Raw genomic sequence first — 23,175 nt, 5'->3', positions numbered from 1 at the left:
ATGCATCTGACGCTAGCCTATGTTGGATCAATGATTGGATAGACTCTGGCTCTAATATGAAACATGAATTTTACTGTCAATGAGTCTTCCATCCTGACAGCCAAATGGATGATATGGCGGGTGCGAAGGATTTGTGCAGTTACTTATAGCTGAGAAAGGCAGAGTTTCTAAATGGGAAAGGTTTAAGCAAAAAGATTTATTTTTTTTTTAAAGTAGAAATAATATTTTCCAAGGAGATAATATTATCCCTGGGAAATCAGGGGATTTCAGCCTATTTTAAAATGTGGGAAACCCTTGGTAAAATTGTCATGTCAGACTATGTTTTATCATTGGCTTTCAAGAGCTTGCAAAAGTTTTTTGTCTCTTTTCCCATAAAATCAAAGGTTTTATAAAGAAGTGAGAAGTGCGTAAACCATTATTTGCTCCTCTCTGCTCCCAATGGAAAGCGAGATAACTAAGAAAGACAGGGAGGAAAAGGCAGGGAAGACATAACTCTATAATCCGCAGTATCCTTGCACAGTCCTGTAGCGTGAGAGATGGCAAAAGAATGAACTTCCTGCACCAGCTTTATGGCTGATTTACGACGTGTCTCTTCAGGCACAGACAACATTGTGAAGGTAGGTCTTTCAGACATGCTCTCTTCTGTACATCTCCAGAGATATGCACCAGGAAGCACCCTGTATTTAAGGCTTTCTGTTAGATTCCAGAAGCTTCCTAGAATATGGGGAGTTGTGTTTGGGGGCCTAGGGATGTTCCTCCACACATTTGAGTTTTCTGGGATAGACATAGCCTGAGCGTTTGAGAAATGCTGCTAAAGCTGAGGTTGTAAACACAGCTCTGTTGTGACTGGTCCTAAGCAGATTCAGTGTGGTGTTAAGCAGTTAGAGGGAACCATATTTAATAAGGAAATGGAACAATTAATGGAACAATTATCCCATGCATTTTTTGTAAATAAAAACTAGAAGGTTTTGGGTTTTCTGAACTTTCTTGTTTTGTCCACTTCTTTGGCAATTCATAAGGTGACTGTTTTAGGTGTGTGGGGGTATATTTCAGGTGTGATGACAAAAGGGGACATCAGTATCATTTAGATTAGTCCTAAAATCAAATTTGCATTTTGTTATTTGAACTTGTCTACCTGTCTTTCACATAGACAACTTCTTCTAAGGAAGAAATTTTTATAATGAGTGTGGAGAGACACTGGAACAGGTTGCCCAGAAAAGTTGTGGATGCCCCATCCCTGGAAGTGTTCTAAGTCCAGTTGGATGGGGCTTTGAGCAACCTGATTTAGTGAAAGATGTCCCTGCCCATGGCAGGGGGGTTGGAACTAGATGATCATTTAAAGTTCTCTTGCAACCCAAATGATTCTGTGATAACCTCTATGTTACAGAGCACCCACCTTGGCAACTCTTAAATATTGATTTATTCACTGTGCTACATGTATGCAAATCAGAGAGACTGAGGCATGAGTTGGCAAATAAGACAATCCCAAGATAGCTGTTTGTATAAGAACCCCATGATTTCAGCGATGGGCCAGGTTTCCAGTTCTGAATGCAGAAGTTTGGCGAGGCTGCTGGCACTGCAGCCCTTTAGTGAGGTACAGTTTATTGCTCCTTGACTTTTAATGGGCTGAGAGAAAATTAATGGTCTGAACAATTTAGAGCTGCAGTTAGTTAGCTCTTCAAGGTTGCGGGAACTCACTGAGAGACAAAGTCTTTGCAAAGCACAGGCACTTCACAGGGAAAAACAACACTGCGATGACTGCCTGAATCAGTGGAGGGGACTTCTGGAGGCCTTTCATCTCATTACTGTTCAATTAATAGCTAGCCATAATCTGGACTTTAATGAGGGATGCAACTGGAACTGCAAAGAAATAACATAATTAGGCCCTGAATTTAATCATTCACAAAATTACATGGAGACGCTGTATCCTTTTATTTTAAATATGGGTAATTAGGTTTCTTTTCTAATTGGATTTTTTTATAGATTCTAAGATATACCATGTGGAAATACATCTTAGAAAATTCCCTCTCTGCCTTTCACATGTTATTCCAGGTGTCCATTAGAATTAGCAGTCACTGTGCTATAATATGATTTCTTAAAACCAGTTCCTTCCCTTCATGACAGATTTCTCTGGACTTGTTTAAATTTCTATGTAATGAAATTACTAAACATGAAGGGCTATCTTTAAAAAACATGGCACCTCAGATTGTGTACCAAAATTTCATCTGTTAACATTTTACTAGTGCTAATTGGCAATTGAATTTCTGGTTGGTTTGGTAATGGTTACTTAGTTTATCAGTATCAAAGTCTAGTTATAATTGTGTGCTCAAAATGTTTGTCTGAAAAGATTTTGGTGATCCCTATCCTCACAAAATGGTGTTATTTTACTTCTGTAATGCACAAGTTACCATGCTTTCATAATAAAATAATAAGGTTGTTTCTATTCAGGATATGCATGCAGAAGCTAATGACTACAAAATCTTTATTATCTCAAATGGGCTAACAAAAATCAACAATCCTTCCTCCTTTTCATGTGTTACATTCCCCATCTTGTGTGGCAGTAATTATTTTATATGTGCAAACAAATTTTATTTGGTGTAATTAGTGTAATTCACCTGCTTGTATGTCTCAAAGTTTCCACTTTATGAAATACATTTTATAAAATTGTCATAATAATTGAACGTCTTTGTCGCTAGAAACATCAGCTTATAACAAAGATCCCTATTAAAGAAGCCAGTACAATGATATTGTATGAGATGGGCACGTATCTTCAAGCCAGGCTGATCCAGAAGGGCAGACTGAAGCTGTAACAACCTCAGTGCAGAAAACCTTTAGACCTGAGAACATGAATGGATGGCAACCAACTTTCCTTTCTAAGCAACAGAACCAAAAAAGCTGAAGGAAAAATTAGTCAGAAAACTTTGAAATAAAAATAACTAAAGAGCTGAAAATGTTTATAGAAGAAAAGTATTTTAACAATAAGATATGCCATTATCTTAAAAAAAACCTTTTCTGCTCAATTGTTGCTCTTATTTTTTTACTAATCATTCAGTCACTCTTCTCGAAAAAAAAAAATTAACTGTGCCTATAATTTTGCTACAAAGATTTAATAGACTGTCAGCTATAAAAGACAAAGTAGTGAAGCAAATCTGAAGTCTTCTAATCTGCAAATATTTGGTTCTTGAAAAGTGATATTTTTTCCCTCTATATGCTTCTCATGCATTACCTGTTAAATTGGTTAAAAATGAATTTAGAAAATTAAACATTCTGTAAACATCTGACAGTTGTATTAATAGCAGAATGTCTTATGTCATTAAAACAATACGTATAGTCATTAAGTCATGACTTTGAGGACAGAACTGATACCAGAATGTCATTTTTAAGCTTGCACCAGAGCATTTATCCCTATCTGGAAGAGAAAGGCTTATTTTTACCATGCTAGGTAGGTAGGAAAACAAAACTGTTTGCAGTACTGAAAATAAAAGCTGATGAGGAACTTTTAACGCTAATTGTTTTCTTGGAGTAGTGTTTCTAAATCTTATTTTGAAAAACATCTCTATACTTTTTAATTTAAAAAGAACTTTAGCATTAAGGTAAAAAAGTGATTAAAATGGACATTTTAACAAAAATATTCAGGAACCAACGGAAATATTTAAAACTTGTCTGAATGAACTATTTTAATTGGCCTTATCTGAATGTTTATGACTATAATTTGGGGGTGAGGCTGTTTAGGGAATTTAAATAGAAAAATAGCATTTTTTCCAAATTTCATAACAAGTCCCAGTCTCAATTCTAAGAAGGTAACTTGGAATTATATAGAATTTTATTGTTATTTTTTCAAGGCTATTAAAATTTGAACTAGTCAACTGCACTTTTAGAACTTCATGGTAAATTCTGGTGCCAGTGGGATGTAAGGGAACTAAAGCCTGTATTGATTTGCTTCATTTTAAAAGCAACAGGAATGAGGTCTGCTACCACAATTCTTCCAAATTATTATTGTCCAGAGACCACAAAGGGAAACATACCTAAACAGACATACATCTTTTGCATTTTAGGCATGTGCTCCCAGCATTTGATTGAGCTTAGTCTGTGCAGGTTGCAGATATAGACAGGGATGTACAAGGAGATGGGAAGCCACTGTTCTGCCAGGTCAATGCCAGTTAATTCCTTTCAGCAATGTGTTTGCTCAGAGGCAATAAAATTCAAAACAGTTTGAATTTACTTACCATACTGGCAACTTTGCTACCAGCTCCCAGTATATTGAGAAGGCAGATGGTCTGAAATGAGCCTAATAATGCATAGAGTTAATGGTGAAATGGGTTCCTGGTGATTTGTGATTTAGGACTGATAATCAGCACAGCGTGGGTTGATAGACGCTCGGCTTGAGGACAGGATAGACGGGGAAAAAATACAGCATTAGCAGGGACAGCCTTGCACCCCTTCAGTCCCCACACTGCTTAAACCAAGCCCAGCAGCAGCAGAAGAAGGTGCGTTGTCAGAGCTCCCTCTCACACCACCTCAGACACAGCTGGCTGTATCGTGAGCTTGGAAGAAAGAGTGTGGAGTAGTAGCCCCAGGTGCTGCAACGTTTCCTTCTGGTCTGACCTGCTGTCTTCCCTTCTGGAGAGTCCAGCACCCTGGCTGAGCCCAGAGTGGTGCCTGGACAGAGCTGAGAAGGAAAAGTGGTTCAGGTGTTTTCAAACGCAAATGGTCTATGAAATAAGAGGGTTGTAAAGGACTCCCTCCCAAACTGCCTGTGTATCACACTTTGGAACGTTCACAAGAGCTGGGGTGAGAGCTTGCCTGGGTTGAGATTGAATGATTTGATCCCACCACATAGAGATCATAAAAATCAGCAGATAACAGAAGGCATGTCCTGTGCTTCAAAATGCTGTAAAAGTGCTGTGATTTCCCCGAGTTCACTATGTATCAGTGGCTTTTTTTTTTTTGCTTATATCCAAAAGTATGATTTTACAGAAGAGAAGTACCAATATTCATACATCAAGGGAAAAAATATGCAGAATATTTCATCTAAAATTCCAGAGAATAGTGGATAGCGTTTTTTTTCTGTGAAAATTCCTGCTTTAACTCCTACCTGTAATAGAAAGGAAGATCTCTTTTGCCATGAAGGGATTTCCCAGACTGCATGACAGTCCTAGAAACTGCTGAAATGCACCTTGACCAGGGTATGTATTTTTACTATTGATTTAAAAAAAAGACTTGAACATATGAGAAAATAAAAAAATCTGCATGTTTTTTGATACACAGCATGATAAAGAGGAAATTTTTGTGAGCAATGCTGGAGAAAAAAAATCCTTTAATTGACTGTATGTCTCTTGGAGGAAAAAAAAAACAAAAACAAAAAACCAAACAAACCAAAAACCACACCAATTTTGCCATTGTATTTAAGAAAATTAATTTAAGAGACTTTCAGCACAATGTGTTACTCCCCTTCCCTTTACAGTCATAGCACTACAGAGAACTGAATTTCTCTATCCTGCAATATGGATTGGCTAATCTTTCATGATATTTCAGAGTTTCTTCCTGTTAATAGGCTGCTTTCTTCTGGCTGTACACATAAACACCCTGATTATGTCTATACAGATATATCATTGAATGACTGAGGTCAATACCTTGGAAGTATCAAGCATTGTGAATTTGTGTTCAGACTTCATGTTTATTAGGTCTTAAGCCCATTCAAACAGAACAAAATATTCTTCTGTCAATAATCCATTTTTTATCCCTTTTCTACCTCTAAAGTAAATCTCTGTCGTGTGGTGAGAATTCAGGTGGAGAATTTTCTGGATGCATCCTCCTGCTGGATGCAACTTCATCAATGGTATATTCTTTGCCCCTGATGATTTTAAGCTTTGGAAAGGGGCAAGTAGGGCGGAAATGGAAGATATTTTCCAACTGTTTAATTTATTGCCTATGATAAAAGAGTGACAGTAGCTATCGGCCTGCCTGATTTTCATATGACTGAAGGCAATCAAGATATATTATTACTTGTGTCTTGAGCACTACCTGTATTTTACATTCACATGCCTCTATCGGGATGCCAGGTCTCTGGTGTTAAATTCTGGGTCACTATTTCCTGAGAAGAACTCAAAACTTAGGTTACGAGACTTTTACCTGTGAGCAAAAGGTGATCTGAGGCACCCACTTAGAGTTCCAGAATTGGCTGAACTATTGGATAAACAGAGGTACAGCTATCTGTACACTATTCTTACTCTCTTTGATTCAGCTCCGTGTGCTATACAAATTATTCAGTCATATTTTGGTCCTATTTTCCAAGAAACCATTTGGCAGTTCCTTTTTTAGCAACCTTTCTTTTGTTGTAGTTTTCAGAAACAATCAATAGCTGCCTATTCTAGGAACTATTCACCCTCCCATGTACCGACTTCCTAAAATATTTCAGAGGTTCCCCCTTCTAACCATGTGTTTTAGGAAACTTTCTTTTGCTTTTTTGTGTTTTGAAAATTTTTCAATGCCATTAATCAGGGCTTATTTGATCTCAAAAAAAGATACAGCTCTTCATGTATCTATGATGAAGGATAAAAACATTATATGGTTTTCTTTATTGTAGCACTAGGAATACCATCCAGAATATAAAATACTTCTTTTTAACAGAAAAAAATCATGGAATAAATGTGGTAGGAATGTAGGTGGAACAGAAAAGTTTGGAAATCTGGGGCCCATTTGATCCAAAGGAGGGCCAACTGAAAGGTTAGCACCATCTTCAAAGTGTAAAAAAAAGTCTATGGGATCTCCATTGTTGCATCTTGTGTCCATTGCCTCTCATACTTTCACTGGTCATGTCCAAAACACCTGACTCTGACTTGTCTGTAACCCAATAAGTAGTAGAAAAGTGTAGCAAGATCCCCTTTTAGACTTCTCTTAAAAGTGAAGAGTCACAGTTGTCTCTGCGTCTTCTTGTTTGTCATGTGCCCCTCAACTTGATGGCCCTCCATTGGACTTGCTCTAGTACTAGGAAGGCCAAAACTGGACACAAGGCACCAGGTGCAGTTGTAAAAATGCTGAATGGAGCAGACTAATCACTTCCCCTGGCTTGCTGTCTACACTCTTTTTAATACAGCCCAGTATGAAGTTAACCTTCTTCATAGCAAGAGTACACTTCTGACTCATCCTTAACTTGCTGTTCATCAGTATCTCCAGGTCCTTTTCTGCAAAACTGTTTTCCATTTCCCAGTGCCCAACCTGTTCTGCTACAGGGGATTATTCTGTCACAAGTGCCCAGTTCTGCATTTGCCTTTGTTGAACTTCATAAAGTTGGTGTTAGACCAATTCTACAACCTATTAAGAACTTTCTGAATGGCAGACCTCCCTTCCAGCATATCAGACTATACCCCTAAGTTGGTATTGCTTTCCAAGGTTGCAGTCCATCTTGGCTGTAAGTGCTTTTGCTTTATTGTGTGTGTATGCATGATTATTAGCATTTGCAAAATATGTTTTAGCTCCTCTGATTCAGTGACTCATTTAATAACTCTTCAATAACCACCACCTCATTTTTTTCAGAAGAGTCACTTGGAATGCTTGACCTTCCCTTCATATTCTGTCCCACAATTCAAAACTCCTTTAACTTGTAGATGAAGTTACCTCTGCCTGCTTGCTACAAGAGCTCCGATTGTCTTGTCTTCTGCAGGAAAAGGGAAATAGAAGATAACACCTCTGAAGAGCCATCAAAGGCAAGCAACATAGTTTCTGGAAGACTGGAAGACTGACAGCAGATGAACCCAGGTAACCTTGTTACTTATAATAAATTAACAAGATCTCCCTATATCTATGGATTGAGTAATTAGCCCTAGAGTTTTTTGCGATGTATCAGGTCTCATGTTGAAAGTTCAGACTTTATTTTTATCACATTTTACATGCTTTAGAATTGGATGTAATTTTTTAAGTGCTTTGATAGCTGGAGTATAGGACTTGCTGCAAAGATTACACTTTAGAAACATGGGTATTACTCTGCTTTTGTCTGATCTGATATCTCCCTGAAACTGCTGCCTTGCTGTCAATGCTATAGTTGTAGGAGACACAAGGGCTTGTTGCTGCTCCCTAATTATTGTTTGCTTCCTGTTACCAGAGACAATATAATAGAGGAAATATTCCCTGTACTGCTTTGGTTATTTGAGTTCAGGAGCGCAGGCAGGTCAGAGGAGAGCACATCTGAAGCTATGCCTTCATGACTACAGCTGTTGTGTCTGAATCACTGTTACCAGGAGAGTAAAACACACAAAAATTAGAGTTCAACAGGTTCAACAGTGTGAAAATATAGCATCTGTTAATATTTTATATTATTTCTCCCTGTAGAGTTATTACAAGTCAGAAGAGCAAAAACTTAATATGGGTTCCATGGGCATGAATATTGTTTTCATTCAAGCTTCTTCACTCCAGTCTTAACAGCATGCTGAAGAGGCACTGCTAATGTTAACTCTGAAAGACACCTCAGGATTCTTTTTGATATTTGACACCATCATTCAGGACCCCAGCTTTCATGGCTCATTGGAAAGCACATGCCTTAGCATTGAAGGAACACATAGTTCATACCGTTGACTGAGCTCTGCTGAGGATTCCCACTGAGGAAATGTCACTCCCCATACCATGAACTCCTCTGTGTTTGTCAGGTAGTTCAGAGACTCTATCACTGGGCAAGATTTTAAAATAAAAGAATTTATCTATTTTATTCCGTCCATGTATTGGAAGCCGATCCAATAAACATTGCCGAGAGTTGCAGTTCTCTTGTGCTACAATTTGACACTCAAGACTTACAGTTAGGTGTCTCTCTGTCAAGAGAGTGGAACTGAAGAGAGGAAGAGAGCCATGCCGCCTTCTCTCTCTGTTTGGGCTTCCATAAAATGCAAATAAAGTGGAAGCACAGGAGGTTTCAGTCCTCTTCCTCTTTCATTATATGTTTATTTTATTATATATTTAATATAGTACATACTTTTTTTGGTCCACATATTTGATTCAGTTAGTGATCTAAAACTCTTGTATTTGTTCAGGGTCAGGGTCTGTTTTCAATTTAAAAAACTATCAGCACTGAACACAAAGTAATGAGATCTCTGAAAAAGGTGGCTGGAGTGTAGCAGTTACAACATGAGTGTAATCAGAACTCACCACACCAACAAGTAGCTGCGCCAAATGCCTCTCCAGTAAGTTTTAATGGCTGTGTATCAACATGGCTGACCACACTGTTGACTAGAACAAACATATCATTGGGCTGTTTTATGAAGTGGAGGGATAAATTATCTTAGTAAATCCCTGAACTATCAAACAGCATTTGCTAGGCTCCCATCCCCAGGTCTTTCCTTTAGTAGCTTCAACAGAACTCTCCTCCTCCTTTTAACCTTCGTTTTGGTAATATCTGCTGTTATAATAAGCTCAGCTAGAACTAGAATGCCTGGCCTTCAATCCCCAAACTCACCCTGTTTGCCAGGATGAACACTGTCTTAATCTTGGTTTCATTAAACATTGTTCTTTCTCTGATCTTTCAGCACTTGATTTTTCTGTGGTTCCCAATTTCCCACTGTAAAGGAGTTAAGAGTAGAAATAAGGACATGAGAAAAAATTGAAGATGAACCTGAAAGACATAAATTGCAAAATGGAAGGCTTGTGTTCTTGGGTTATAAAGAATAATTATCATAGCAGGATGAAGAGAAGAATTTATATGAAATTGCTGCAGAAATATTATTAGTGACATGAAATTACCAGAACAGGAAGCGTGATTATGATGAGTCAGTTACACAGATCATTCTTCATAAGCTATGCCCACTCAAAAAACTGTAACTAGTTTAGTTCCACAAAATACAAAGTTATGCATTTAGGAATGAGGAGGATAAATCATAACAGTGAAAGAAAAGAGAAACTGGAAAACAGTGTCTCTGACGAGTCTCTTTTTCTAGGGCAATAGTCAGTACTCCTAGCATAGCTATAACATATTTTTTCTTTTAATTTTTCTCTGTATTTTTAAAGGATGGGAGGAATTCTAGCCTTAACTTAAGGTTTATGATGCCCAGAATGCAGCAATTGGATGGTTACTGCATGAAAATTTGCATACTATCATTTGTCTTTAAACATTTTGGGAACTAGCAGAGAGTGAAAGACTCTATGAGTTTATTGATCCCTTCCATTTTTTATTTTCCAAAAGAGCCTGGAACAGATTTTTAAAGCATATTTGGAAGATGGCTTTGGAGACCTTGACCATGACTTTTCCTGTGATGGACTTTCTCATTCCAAATTGGTTAGTCACTGACTGGCAGGAACTGGGAGTTGAAAGGGTTCATAGGGCAATAGCCATGATCTTGCACAAAAGTATTGGCTTCTGCAGTTTCATCCAACAGGAGTTAAACCTATGTAACTAATCCGTGAGAGATGGTCTCGTTCATTTTACTCAACATCCAGAAGATTTTCTGATGCTGCTGGCTACCTCGCTGCTGAGATGAAGTAGTCCCACCACTCTGACCTTGTCTCTCTGGCCCAGGATTTCTAGCTGACCAGAGACCAAACAGTCACAGCAACAATGACTTTAAGAAAGTCCTTGACTATATCCTCTTTCTCAGAAAACAGTATATCCAGTAGGGCTGTATTTAATTCACCAGAGACATGTCATCCTACAGTAGCTGCTGCAGCTGTAGAATGAAGTCCACAGTTTATGCTCTACAGTGCCTTTGTTAGGCCAGAGGGATTCTGCGTGGCAGGCTGCATGGCATCCATAGAAATGAGCAAGAACGGAAACCCAACTTTCCTGTATGTGTCAGCCCCTATATGGAAGATGGTGCCTGTGTCAGTGACACACCACAGTCACCTCTGTGAAAGCAAAAAGCTTCCCTGAAATGCTTATACAGATACACATGAATACACACAGTATGTATGAACGGTAGCATGAAAACCTATTTTTTTACAGTTAGAGATTAATAATAAATCCAGTTTTATTTGTGTTCCTGCATGATCTGGATGCCAGATCCCAGTAGCATCTTTCAGCCAACTAGTATATCATTTAGAAATATACAAAGGATAACAGTGATAATTACTACCTCTCCACATTCCATTACACCTAAAGTCACAATAATTAAGTTTGCCAGTATCACTGAAAATGCTTCTTCCAGATGATTGCATTTGGGGTTTTCTTTCTGTCTGACTTTAGCAGCTTTCCATAACATGCAGATTCTTTTCTGCTTTTTTTTGACACTACGTATGCTGGAAGGCAAAGAATCTGAAAGGATAAAAAGTCATATTTCATTCTTTTGCCACATCTTGATAGAAAGGCTAGAAAGGAAGTCAGGTCCTCCTGTTTGCTAGCCCAACACTTCTGTTGTCAGTAGAATTGCACAACATTTCACAGGTGTTTGATAAGTTGTACCTTTATATTGTGTTGCTTGCTTTCTGGGTTAGGTGAAAAACTGGCTGGGTGATCAAGGGGAAGCCACTTATAAGATGAATTTGGCAGCTCAAGTCTCTCCAGCCTTGACTAGAGCCTCAGTTCTAACAGAGCTATTTATTATTGGTTATGTTAAATCAGAAAAGCAGAGCTCAACAGAGAGGCAACTGTGCTGTCAGTCACCATGAGATATTAAATTAAAAAAGACAAAACCCACCAAAACCTCCAAATCCACAAACCCTGGTATTTGCAGCCTTACTGATATGTATTCATAACAGTTACAATGCCAAGTAATTTCATACCAGTTCAGAATTACCATGGCACATAATTCCTAGAGAATGTCAAGCAACATATTTGTTATGAGTCTGATAATAAAGTTATTTGTAAATGCAGCGACAGGTTACTCATTCCCTCCAACGGCAGGTGAATAGTGTATGTTCCAAAACCTGTCTCTAACAGGGGACAGATTTGTGTAGTTGGATCTTGAATTATTTAGAACAGACTAAATGGTAGCACTGTTCTAATTTCGCTTATACAAGGTTTAGATAAAACCAGAGCAAACATATAAATATAGCAATACACCTGCAAATCAAACCAATTTTTTGAAGCCTTTGCTAATTCACCAGTAAAAGTTAGATTAGTGGGTTTAGGCAGCTGTAGCTGTGAGACTTTTTTTCTTTGATTGGAAATGTATGAAGTTCCTCTCCATGGTTAGTTTTAAAATACTCTGCAGTCCCTGATGACCCACATTTTCACTTCTAAATATCGGGCTGTAAGAGATTAACCTCAGTCCCACAGGAATTAATCTGTCTTGCATGTCTAAAGTCAAAGTAAAGAATTTTCACCAAGAAGTAATTCAAACAATATTTCCATTCATTTCAGTAGGAATACTTTCCTCAGAATGGGATTGTAAATTTGGTATTAGTAGAGACTGAGGGAATCCACCAGACATGTATGGTACTGTTATTCACTCCTGACTACATCTGCTAGTGTGATTTAATTGAAAAACTTTGTTCATAGCAGTATAAGCTTCATTTGTATAATGAAGGTATAAGCTTCCAGCTACATGTCTTAAAATATATGCATTATGTTCTACATTCTTTCATGAACACATGATTTCAAGAAACAGCATTATGTGTACCTTCTACTTTGTAAGTGAACCAGATGCTATGTTCACAAGTCACAATTTTTTAGTCAGTCAGGGATATGGCAGCATGGAATTTTGTTGCTTTAACTTAAATACAAACTTATTTAGGAAGTTTTAGAAAATTTAGAATTTTACTTATTTGGAAAGTAAGAAGTTTAACTTATTACAGTTACCAAGAACTTGTGAGGATTTTCACTTTTCGCTGTATCTATTTACTTTAGCTTCTCCAAGGAGGTGACCACTTTCACTTCTCAATAAGGACAGGACAGCAAAGAGAGCTGGAAACAGAAGTGCAAGCTGCATTTTAGTGTGTGATACTCCCTGAGGTTTCTCAGAGACAGCTTCCCTGATAGCAGTGTGAGACCAAACTACCTTCAGCACCAGGCCTTCCATACCAGGAAAATGTACAAGCTCGTAAGTTCAGTGATATCACAGTGATCCTGCATTTGGCAGCTGAGGTATCCTTGTCCTACTGCAATGGCACAAGGTTTACAGGAAGAAGTAATATCTTCTGTTTGGTGAAGTAAAATGAATTGGAAAAAAATATAAGCTTTTGGGAACCCAAGACTGCATCTCTTTGGGATTTGTCTGCTTTTGGTTTTATTTAGTTTTTTTAATAAACTGTAACAGACTAATATTTTTTTCCTATTCTATAAAACACATTCTGATATCCTTAAACTTATTGATAGTGTAATACTCTGCACTGTAAACTGCCTGTAAACACAGGCCTGAGGTAATTGCACCCAGTTCTTCAATTGTTCTCTGTAATAAGCGGAATTAAAATGGAAAACCACATTCCCCAAACATTTCCTTCTCATTTCTGCTAAGGAACTGAAATGAAATATAAAAAGTGCTTAGGTGAATTTGTGCTATGATTTGATTTTTTCTTAGTCTAGTGGGTGGATAAGTAATTTTCTGCATTATTAATTTTTAATTCTAAAATATTGTGGCTGAACAAGCTATCTTCAAAAGGAAAAGGTGTTTTAATGCTTACTTCAGAAACTAATTTTTTGAAGAAAAAAGGCTTTCATTCTATAGATATTATCTTATAGTACCAAGCTTGTGTTTACCATTCATGGCTGGACTAGCTTAAGAGTTGTATTTTAAAATTATTAGAAATATTGTAATACTATTTCTACTTTAAAGTTTAGTTCAATGTCAGAATGAGTTTGAATGCTCTGAGCATTTAGAAACAGTGCTAAAACTGCTTTTAAGTTGTGGAAGTCAAGATTAGTCCTAGAAATTGCTAAAATGGACAGCTTCCAAGGGAATCTCATTATTGTTATAGCAAAATAGCTATTAACCACTGTGCACTTCACCTATAGCAGAACCCAGCAAGCCGATCTGGCTGGGAAGAGCCAGACTTGCGGAAAGAGCAGCGGTTGTTCAGGGAGGGCTGGCTCTGCCTTGAAGCTCAAGTCTTTGCCTGTGGTGGTAAAGCAAACCCACCGCTCCACACACCCAAGCTACGCTTCCTCCCATGGTCTACTGCCTCTCCGGGCTGGAGCCTTGTGGCCGTGACCTAATCCTGCCCCAGCAATCTTAGGGCTACAGTGTTTTGCCTACACTGCTAAGAAAACTCTGAGCTAGCTTTACTCGGAAAGTAGCCCTGAAATTATTGCTTGATTTACTTTGGGTGCCAATTTGGACACCAGAGCTCAGAAATTATCCAAGTAGTTACTCCAGTGAAAGGAAGAAAGAAAATTATATCTAGATTTTGGCTGATAAAATAGCCAAAGAGTACAACTGCAGGAAAGAAAATGCAAGAATGTCAGAGTCTTTCAGCCTGTGTACAAAACCAGAAGCTGTAAATGCTCTTCAGAAACAGCCAGAAGGGAAACAAAATACTAGACAAACAACGTTTGTGTTTAGAAATGCAATATTCTGGCAAACACATGTACAATAGTCTAACTTTTAAGAGGCAAGAATTTCTTCCTGCATTACCTTTTGCAAAATGCATTTGAATGCATTAACACCAAATTACTCAATTATATTTAATAACTGCAACTATATTTACTATACATACACTACATATTCTTTCCAAAGAAGATATAGCTTAAGACAACAAAAGCCGGGGGTTTTTTATCTTTGATTTCAGTTTCATTTTTTCTCCTCTTGCCTGCACATCTGCTTATCACTCTGCCTGGAAGGATACTGGGGAACTGCAATGTGCATTCATTATTTCACCTGTAGCTGTACAACTTTTCTGCACTGATGGGTTTTTTTTGAGAATTCTGAATGATTAACTCTACCTGTTTTGCATGGAAATGGAATGTTCCCAGAAAACTATATCTTGAAATTACAAATGTCATTTTTTTCATGCAAATATGTTTTATGCTCATCCAAAAAAATAGAAACAAACATATCACCTGATTTATGACTTTCATTGAAATTAAACTTTGTTTAAAATTCTAACACATGCAGTAACCTCCGATACATGTTTATAGAAATAGGATTATATACCAAACTTAAGAGCTAATACTAAATGAATAGATCTGAATAAATAAACATTTTCTGAGGACTCAGCTGAATTCTGTGTCTGCGGATTAGTTTTGGCCTCTTAAACATTTAATACTTCTCTTTGAAATACTTCTCTTTAAAATTAAGGTATCATTAGTGAGATAACTTTCATCTGTGCCTCAGAGTAAGAGAATATATATTTCACTTTCCTTGAATGACTCCTTAGAAAAATAATTGTCATCATTCATTGATCTTTCAACATTTTTTCAGTGCTGCCCTACTTTTTGAGAAGCATTTTGTGTTCCTTCCTCTCTGTTGATCCTGCCTTTGACAGAAGTGGTCCAAATATTCATAGTAAAATGGTGGCTTACATAAAATAAAACCTTACTAGTAGTTTCAGTGCTGTCAGAGAAAGGGAAATTTAAAATCACATTTTTTTTAATATTTCAGTGGGTGAGGAGAAGTTTCATTAAGCAAGAGAAGTTTCACATCAAAAAGACACAGAAATAGCATATTGTTTTATTTTCATTTAAAAATTCCTGTTGTTTCCAGCATATATGATCTGCTGAGAACAATAGTGGTAAGTAAATATACAAAAACAAACCAAAAAAAATTATGAAGAAATCAGAAGTGACATTTAGAATCGAGATCACAACTAATCCTCATTTCTTACCTTGAGAGAGTTCTTATACCTGCGTTAATGTATGTCAATTACACCTAATATCTTCCTGGAAAATAGTGACTAGGAAGGAGAGGTTCTTGTAAATGTAAAGTCTGAATTTCCAACAGTTGCATGTATCCTCAAACTGAATCATGAATTGTTCTGCTTTTCTGAATGGACTGTTCTATTCACTACAAAGGAAAGGCATAAATACCTCTGTTTCTTAGTGCTTTGGCCTTGGTTTCATACAACCTAGTTGTAACCACTTAAATAAAGCATCTAAGAGAGACAAATAGCTCATGGAAGGTTGCCCTTCCTGATGTGTCTGTTCTGGAGTGCTGCTTTTATGTCTTATAGAATGCATTTTAGTATCTTAATTTGGGAGGCAAGATCCAATCCTTTCCATTTTTTATTCCTTAGTTTCTTTTTCCATTATTTTCCGTGATGGATACTATGTAAGATCATGAGTGCTAATTATAACTCCGTTTAGTTAGCATTGTGAACAGTAGTAGTATTGGCCTGTAAAGTATTATTTGATATAAATGCTGAACTGATTGTATTTTCAATAATATATGGCAACTGTGAAAATAGTGTAATGGTCTCATATATTGTCAAGGAAATATGAAGTTTTTCTCCAAGGTTTTTCTTTAAATCCATATTTTAAACCAGTTTCAGATGATGAAGTATTATTCTTGAAAGGTAGTCTGGCGAGTGAATTTCCATTTTAATTAGAACACTAGTGACAAGGCAAACTGTCTTTCTTTTAGGGGCAAAAGTTAATAGTACGGTAGCTGAAATTGAAAGTAACATTTTTATGCCTCCTGAACTTTAAAAAAAAATAGATTTGCAGTCTGATCCTTTTAATAATTTGTTCTAATGCCATTTTTTAATCTACCGCATCTTGAAATTTAAGCAGGATTCATTCTTTACCATTCCTGATAAAGAACATTTTCTACTGAAGAAAACCCTGCTTGAGTAAACATAATAAAACATTCTCAATGTTATTTTGGCAATGGAAATACTTCAAAGAATTAATGGAAAAACAGATATTTTGTGTTTAAATTTAATGAAATTTTAAAAGTAAATGGTTTGATGTTAAGGATGTATTTTGAAAAGTTAATCTCTTTATTCTGAAATTACTTATTTCAGAATTTTAATTTTATTGTATATTTAATCTCTTTATTCCATAATGAAACAAAAGGAAATTTGGAAATTATCTACTTCCATGGAATGAAAGTTTTATTTTCTATTTAGCTCTAGAAGAATGCTGTCTAAGGAGAAAGTCAAAAGCGGTTTAGAATGAGCATGTACTAAGCAAAATGTATTTGCTTCTGATGGAAAAAGAACTGAATATTTCAAGGAAGTATTAACTAATATTTATAATCCTTTTTACTACCCTTACCCATATTTAACTTTATTAACTACATTAATAGAATGCCTAATACATTATATCAACTAACTTTTGAAAATGTAATTTTAAACACTAAAATTTGTCACCTGTTGCTCAGATGGCTCTAGACATCTGTTTAGGCAGTTGATTTGTTACTGAAATATTGCCTTTCATAGATGGACATATTTTAATGAGACTGATAATATCAGAGAATCTAAAGTACTGATACTTGGATTCTCACACACACTGATTTCAAATGTCCTTAAATGAGGTAATTGTGTGAATCCCAACCTGGGATTTGAAGACAGCCGGTTTAGTTCAGAAATACACACACCAAACCTCCTCTTTCCAATACTTCAGACCAGACTTCTTTCCAATACTCCAGACCAGAATAACACAGATAATTCTGCATTTTCTAACATAGATGCTTGTGATGACCCAATACAACTCTCCTTCCATGACTGATGGCCACTGCAGTGACAGGAAAACCCTACGTCCTAATCATGATGGTGTCTTTGAAGACCTTGTACATGCAGCAGCACCACGCACTCTAAACTGCAGTCACAAGGTGAGTACAGGAAATATTTCTTCACTAGCCAAATACACCTGCAGTATTTCTTTCATGTTTTGGGATAATGTGAGCATGACCTTGCTCTTGCTTAGACAATGGAAGAAGGATAAGGAAGAGACTCAAGGAAGAAGCATGGTATAGACTGAATGGAGACCAGAGCTATCGTCTCCTCCCTCTACAGAAAAAGAAGAAATTAGAGGCATAAGACCATCCCTGAAATAGTCTTAAGCCATCAAATAATAGCTTCAAAATTCTTGAGGTTTTCAAGACCTTCATAGAATAAATAAACTTTCTTACCAGCAACCAGTTTTTTATTCAATCACTATTTCTTAAAGTGTTCTTAGGATAAAATCCTTTACAAAATCACAATTCCTGCTGTTCTCTTGTTTAATGTTTTTCTAACATAAACAAAATTGTGATCAGAGAACCTCTTAGAATCATTTCAGCAGTACACAACACAGGGATGTGGTTTCCAGAGCATCACTTCCCATCAGATCTCTGAACATCCTCTGTGGATAGGTTTTTACCTCACCTTTCTTTGAGAAGGAGGAAAACTCATGACTACTTGGTCTGCCAGAACCAGCTGTCAGGGCACTGCCGAGGCCAGCAGCTCCCCGAGGGCTACCCGGTGGGGTGGCCAGGCAGGGCCTGGCAGGCAGGCCCCGTCCCAAACCCAGCCAGGAGCGGGCAGACGGGGGCACCGGGACAGCCCCAGCCCCAGCCCGGGCACTGGGCACCTCCCTGGGGACGGGCTGAGGCCTGGCTGGGCTGTGGGCCTGCGGGTGGGCCTGGCTTGCTGCGGCCCACGGCTGGGCCGGGCAGGGCTGTGGGGAGACGGAGACTGGCCCTGCTGCAGCACTTTATTCTCAAAAAGGGACTGAATATACTTGTCTAAGAACCTGTAAGATTTAATGTGTCAAGAAAGATTTAGGGATGTCTGTACACAAAATATTATGTTAGTCAGAGTTAGCATTACTTTTCTGCTTGAACTACATAGCACAAGCAAATTATTATCAGCTTAATTCTTGGCAATTTCTCCTCAGAGAAGTTGAATCTCAGACTGAAGGCTATTGTTATGCAGACAGCATTCCTGAGCTGTAAATTCTGCACTTTGACTTTGAAGAAGAGCACCTGTTCCTTTTAAATCAGTCTGTGTCGGTCTTGTATCATCCTCTTGACAGTAGCATCCTAGTACCTTTCTGTGTCACGTTACATGAAGTAATCAGCATCTTTCACATCACGTATACTTCACTGTAGTGGAACAGATTTTTCTCTTCTACATTCATATAAAAAAGTTCCTGCCTTTTCCTAGTTACCAGCAATCTCAGACTGAATCTATGACAAGCAGTGCCCTAAGTCATATTTATGGATATTATGTTAATTTGTTGTTGGAATGTTGTAATTTCCAAGGGCCTGCACACTGGTAGGCAAATTTTCATTCCATTAATCAAAACCTTCAGGTTCTTTTGCAATTTGATGCTATTTCTGAAATGTTGCCTAAACCAGTCCAACTACCTAGTTGCACTGCTTTCTTGCCAAATTTCCATTTTTCCAAAAAAATTTTCCTTGTTCTTTCCTTTCTTCCACATTTATTACACTTTTGCCTCAGTAACTTTTCTTGCCAGTTCTTGAGCTTGCACTAATTCAGCCTCCTTCCCACTACTCCCTCATCCTAGCATGTGCATACCCGATACTTCCCTCCTCACTGTCAATTCAGAAATTTTTTTGATGGGAGGTCTTCTTTCCATTGATTAAAATGAAGGAGAAATGTCCACTGATAGAGAAACATATTGATTGTGCACAGACTGAGTCTTAAAGCTCTGCACAGTTTAGCAACATAACTTTTCTGCTGAGTGACAAAGAACAAGATGGATGTGAAGTGGAGTTACACTGAAGTAAAATAGGCAACAGTGGCAAGAAAAGGATATACTGTCTTTGGCAAGTTGTTTGCTGTCTGTAGTCAGCAAAGGAAAGGGAAAGGAGGGAAAACCAAAAATGTCTCTGTAAAAGTCTGACCTGTATCCCTATCTCCACAGTAACCAGAAAGTCTAAGGCATCAGAAGAGATGCCTCAGACTACTTCAATAACATTGTTAATTGATTATGTCTCACTTATCCAAATGTGTCTATCAAAAGGGCTGAAACACTTCCAACTGATTCCTTAGGCTGGATTCTATAGAGTAGGACTCAAAATCATTTTATAATGCTTACCCCATTTCCACTGCAGACAGTGTAATCCTGAATATGACAGGAAAGAAAAAGTTTTTTCAGCATTTCAAATATAAGATACATTGCCTCTCAAGCTCTTTTTGTGATGTTAATCATATGAACATATGTCCATGTCATTCACATTATCCTGGAAGAAACATATGTTCCAGGTAAGGCAGCTATAGATTTCAATAAATTCTTCAGAAAACCTCTTTCTAAGAATTTAGGATAGCTCACTCTCCAATCAAGGTACCATTTCCTGTAGTTGACACAATGTAGTTGGCTGTTTCATTTCTTTTCTTTAATTCCTTGGTACTGGCAGAATATTTCATAGCACAGCACATAAATATTATGCTACTGCTTTTAGCAGTAGCTTCAAATAGAGTAACATTATGGTTTTCTCCAATATTGACAAATTAAACTGCATGTATAATATTGCTGAGAAATGCCCTCACAAATTCTTTTTTATAAGGTTACTCACCAAGCAGATTTGGGTTTTTAAAACAGATGTTCCCTCTAGGAACATAAAATAATATGGAATATATACATAAATGTTTTGCTTACATCCTAAATGGATTTCATTTCATACAGAGAACTCAGTCAAAGTGACTAAGGCTTTTGCAGTTAGATAAAGGGTGATATTTTCAGATGTATTTATTTGAGGAGAGTAGAACAACAGCTCTGAGTTTACCATTAGACAGGCATCCTCAGTGGGACTTGGAACAAGAGGGAATGGAATACCAATGACACCACTCTCCCTATATACAAAATAAGTTGTAGCCCTTCCCTCAGATCTGAACACATTTACATCTGAGTTTCTCACATTTCTACTGTTCATACCCTGCCTTTTTGCAGTACATGACTAGAATTCTGTGAATGCTTTTGTTGTTCGTGGACTGTTCCAATAACACAGATAAAGTAAACATACATTAGGCAAAGATCAGTCTTCATGGCTCCACTGAAGATGTCTCCACAGACGTTTCAAAAAAGTCACCTGTCTTGCTCTCTCAGGTTCTTTACATTAGTTTCTGACCTTAGCTAAGAGTGCGGCTGTTCCATGCTAGACCAGTTATCATTACATTAGCAACCTCTGCCTCTGACTTATCAGTATGCTTCAGATACTGTGATGATAAACAGCATAGAAAATGCTGATATATAAGAACAGGTGGAAATTAATTGCTTTCATCTTTCTCTCTGCTGTCACTGTAGTTCACAGGTGACCCACAAGTACTCATGCACACAGGTCTGAAAACTATCTTGTTCATATCCTTCAAGATTGCTCATTACACAAATTAGCTTTTTACCTTACCTTGACTTCTCAAAACCCTTTTGAGTGCACTGTCTGTTAATGGCTCAATCTATCATTTGAGATAATGAGCATCTCAGGGACAAACATCTGATAGTGTTTACTGTCAAAGAATTTAAATAGGTTGAACCTATTTCTTAACACAAAGCACAAAGATGAAGTGATGACATGTTGTTCAGGAAATGCTTCTTTCTATCATCCAGCTACAGCTATAATCAAACATTTATAAATCATGTTGACAGAGTGCAAATAAAATATTCAGAGTTACATAAAGACATGTAGATAAATCTCTATTTTAGCATGAAACAACATAGATCTGTAACTATCACAAACTTTTCAGTGCCAAAGCAAGTGAGGAAGCCACTTTATTGCTAACCACAGTTCCACTCACAAACCATTCTAATACTGATTCACTCTTTTATCTATAACGACAGCAGACAATTTTTTCAGAAATATTCTAATATTCCACATGCTGTCTTGTTTAATACCAGTAAGTGTTGCTTGATCATTTAGTGTTCCCCTCTGCTTCAAATTGCCTGTGTCTCAAGCTGCATGCCTCTATGAACTATATCTCAAAATCTGACTCCATTGAGCTTCCTTTATTGTGGATAATTAGCATTCACTGTGGGTAGTTTTGCATGTAAAGATCTACACACACAATCAACTTTGTCCAGAGCAGAGTGTCCACATGTTTTTGCAGAGATTTCTTTGTGTCAGACATCAAAACTGTGCTTCAGGACAGAAAAAATGCATAAACACATATCTTTTCTCACCATACATGTGATCTTCTAACACTCTTCAAAAATCATTTGCCAAATACGATGAAATTCATAGAATCTTATATTGTAGCTGTGGCAAATATATTAGTTTGAAAACGAGAGAACCCAGAGCAGATTTGTAATGGATAACATTTCCTAATTTGAAGATTAAAAATAAAGTTGCTAAATGAGTTGAGGACAATTTAGAGTTTTGCTCAATTTCTGGTGGTTCACAGAGATGGTCTATTTAAATTACTACTTAACAGATATAAGCATCTGATATTTAAATGATGTGTATTTGAAAACTTTCACCACAAGCTGATTCCACACTGAAGATGTTCACAGCAATGGACTGAACTCTATAGCCATTTTTATTAGTACATAAGAGGTAGGTTACAGCAACAAACAATAGCTTGTTGAAATGTTATACAAACATGAATAAGCATGCAACTACTATTGACATCCCAGTGTTATTTTTGTACTGCCACATTTTTAATCAGAATTAATTTCATTTATCATATGTAAATGTATAGTATTTATTATATGTAGGATTATATTTAGAACCTGTAAGATAATTCAGCTAATTTATAAGTCATAACTTTATCCTCAACCAGAAGAACCTTTGTTATCTGCAAAACAAATGTTAGAGCTTGGAAATATTAAAAAATGTTCCCCTGGAGCAAAACCAAGCTTATGATTTCCTTCTTGAAATGGATTTAATTATACACAATGGAAAGAGCTGCTTCAAGGTTATTTCAAGATTTTTGTATAGTACAGAAAAATCTTATGAGAGTTGTTTTCTTCTTAGATTCCTTAAAGGGCAGAAAAATTCAGAGAAGCTACAAAGAAACCAGTTCTGAACATTTTAACTTCTACCCATTGCTACTTTATTGAGATCTCAAAGGTAACACCAAGGGAGTAGACAAAACCCCTTTCTTTCGTTTTTAGTTGCATATGGATTTTCTGTTTCATCATAACATGCAATTACTGTCATTTTATCTTCGGAGTTATTTCTACTATAGCAGCAAAACATAAATTTTATAAACATCAAACATAAAATGTTTTCTTAAGTATGCTACAGTTTAGACAGGCTGGTTTTTCTCGTTTTTATGCAAGATAGTGAAACAAATACCTTAGTTCATATAGAAAGCTTGTATTATTACTCAAAAGATAAACCATAGTTAATTGTCTATAAAAAGAAATATGCTGTAGAAGTAATTTTGTCCCTACATCATTGCAATAGGGACAAAATATTTCTGCTGACAAAATTTCTGAATAAG

The sequence above is a fragment of the Buteo buteo genome, chromosome 9, assembly GCF_964188355.1.
Source record: "Buteo buteo chromosome 9, bButBut1.hap1.1, whole genome shotgun sequence".
Lineage (NCBI taxonomy): Eukaryota > Metazoa > Chordata > Aves > Accipitriformes > Accipitridae > Buteo > Buteo buteo.
Note: the sequence above shows the minus strand (reverse complement) of the source record.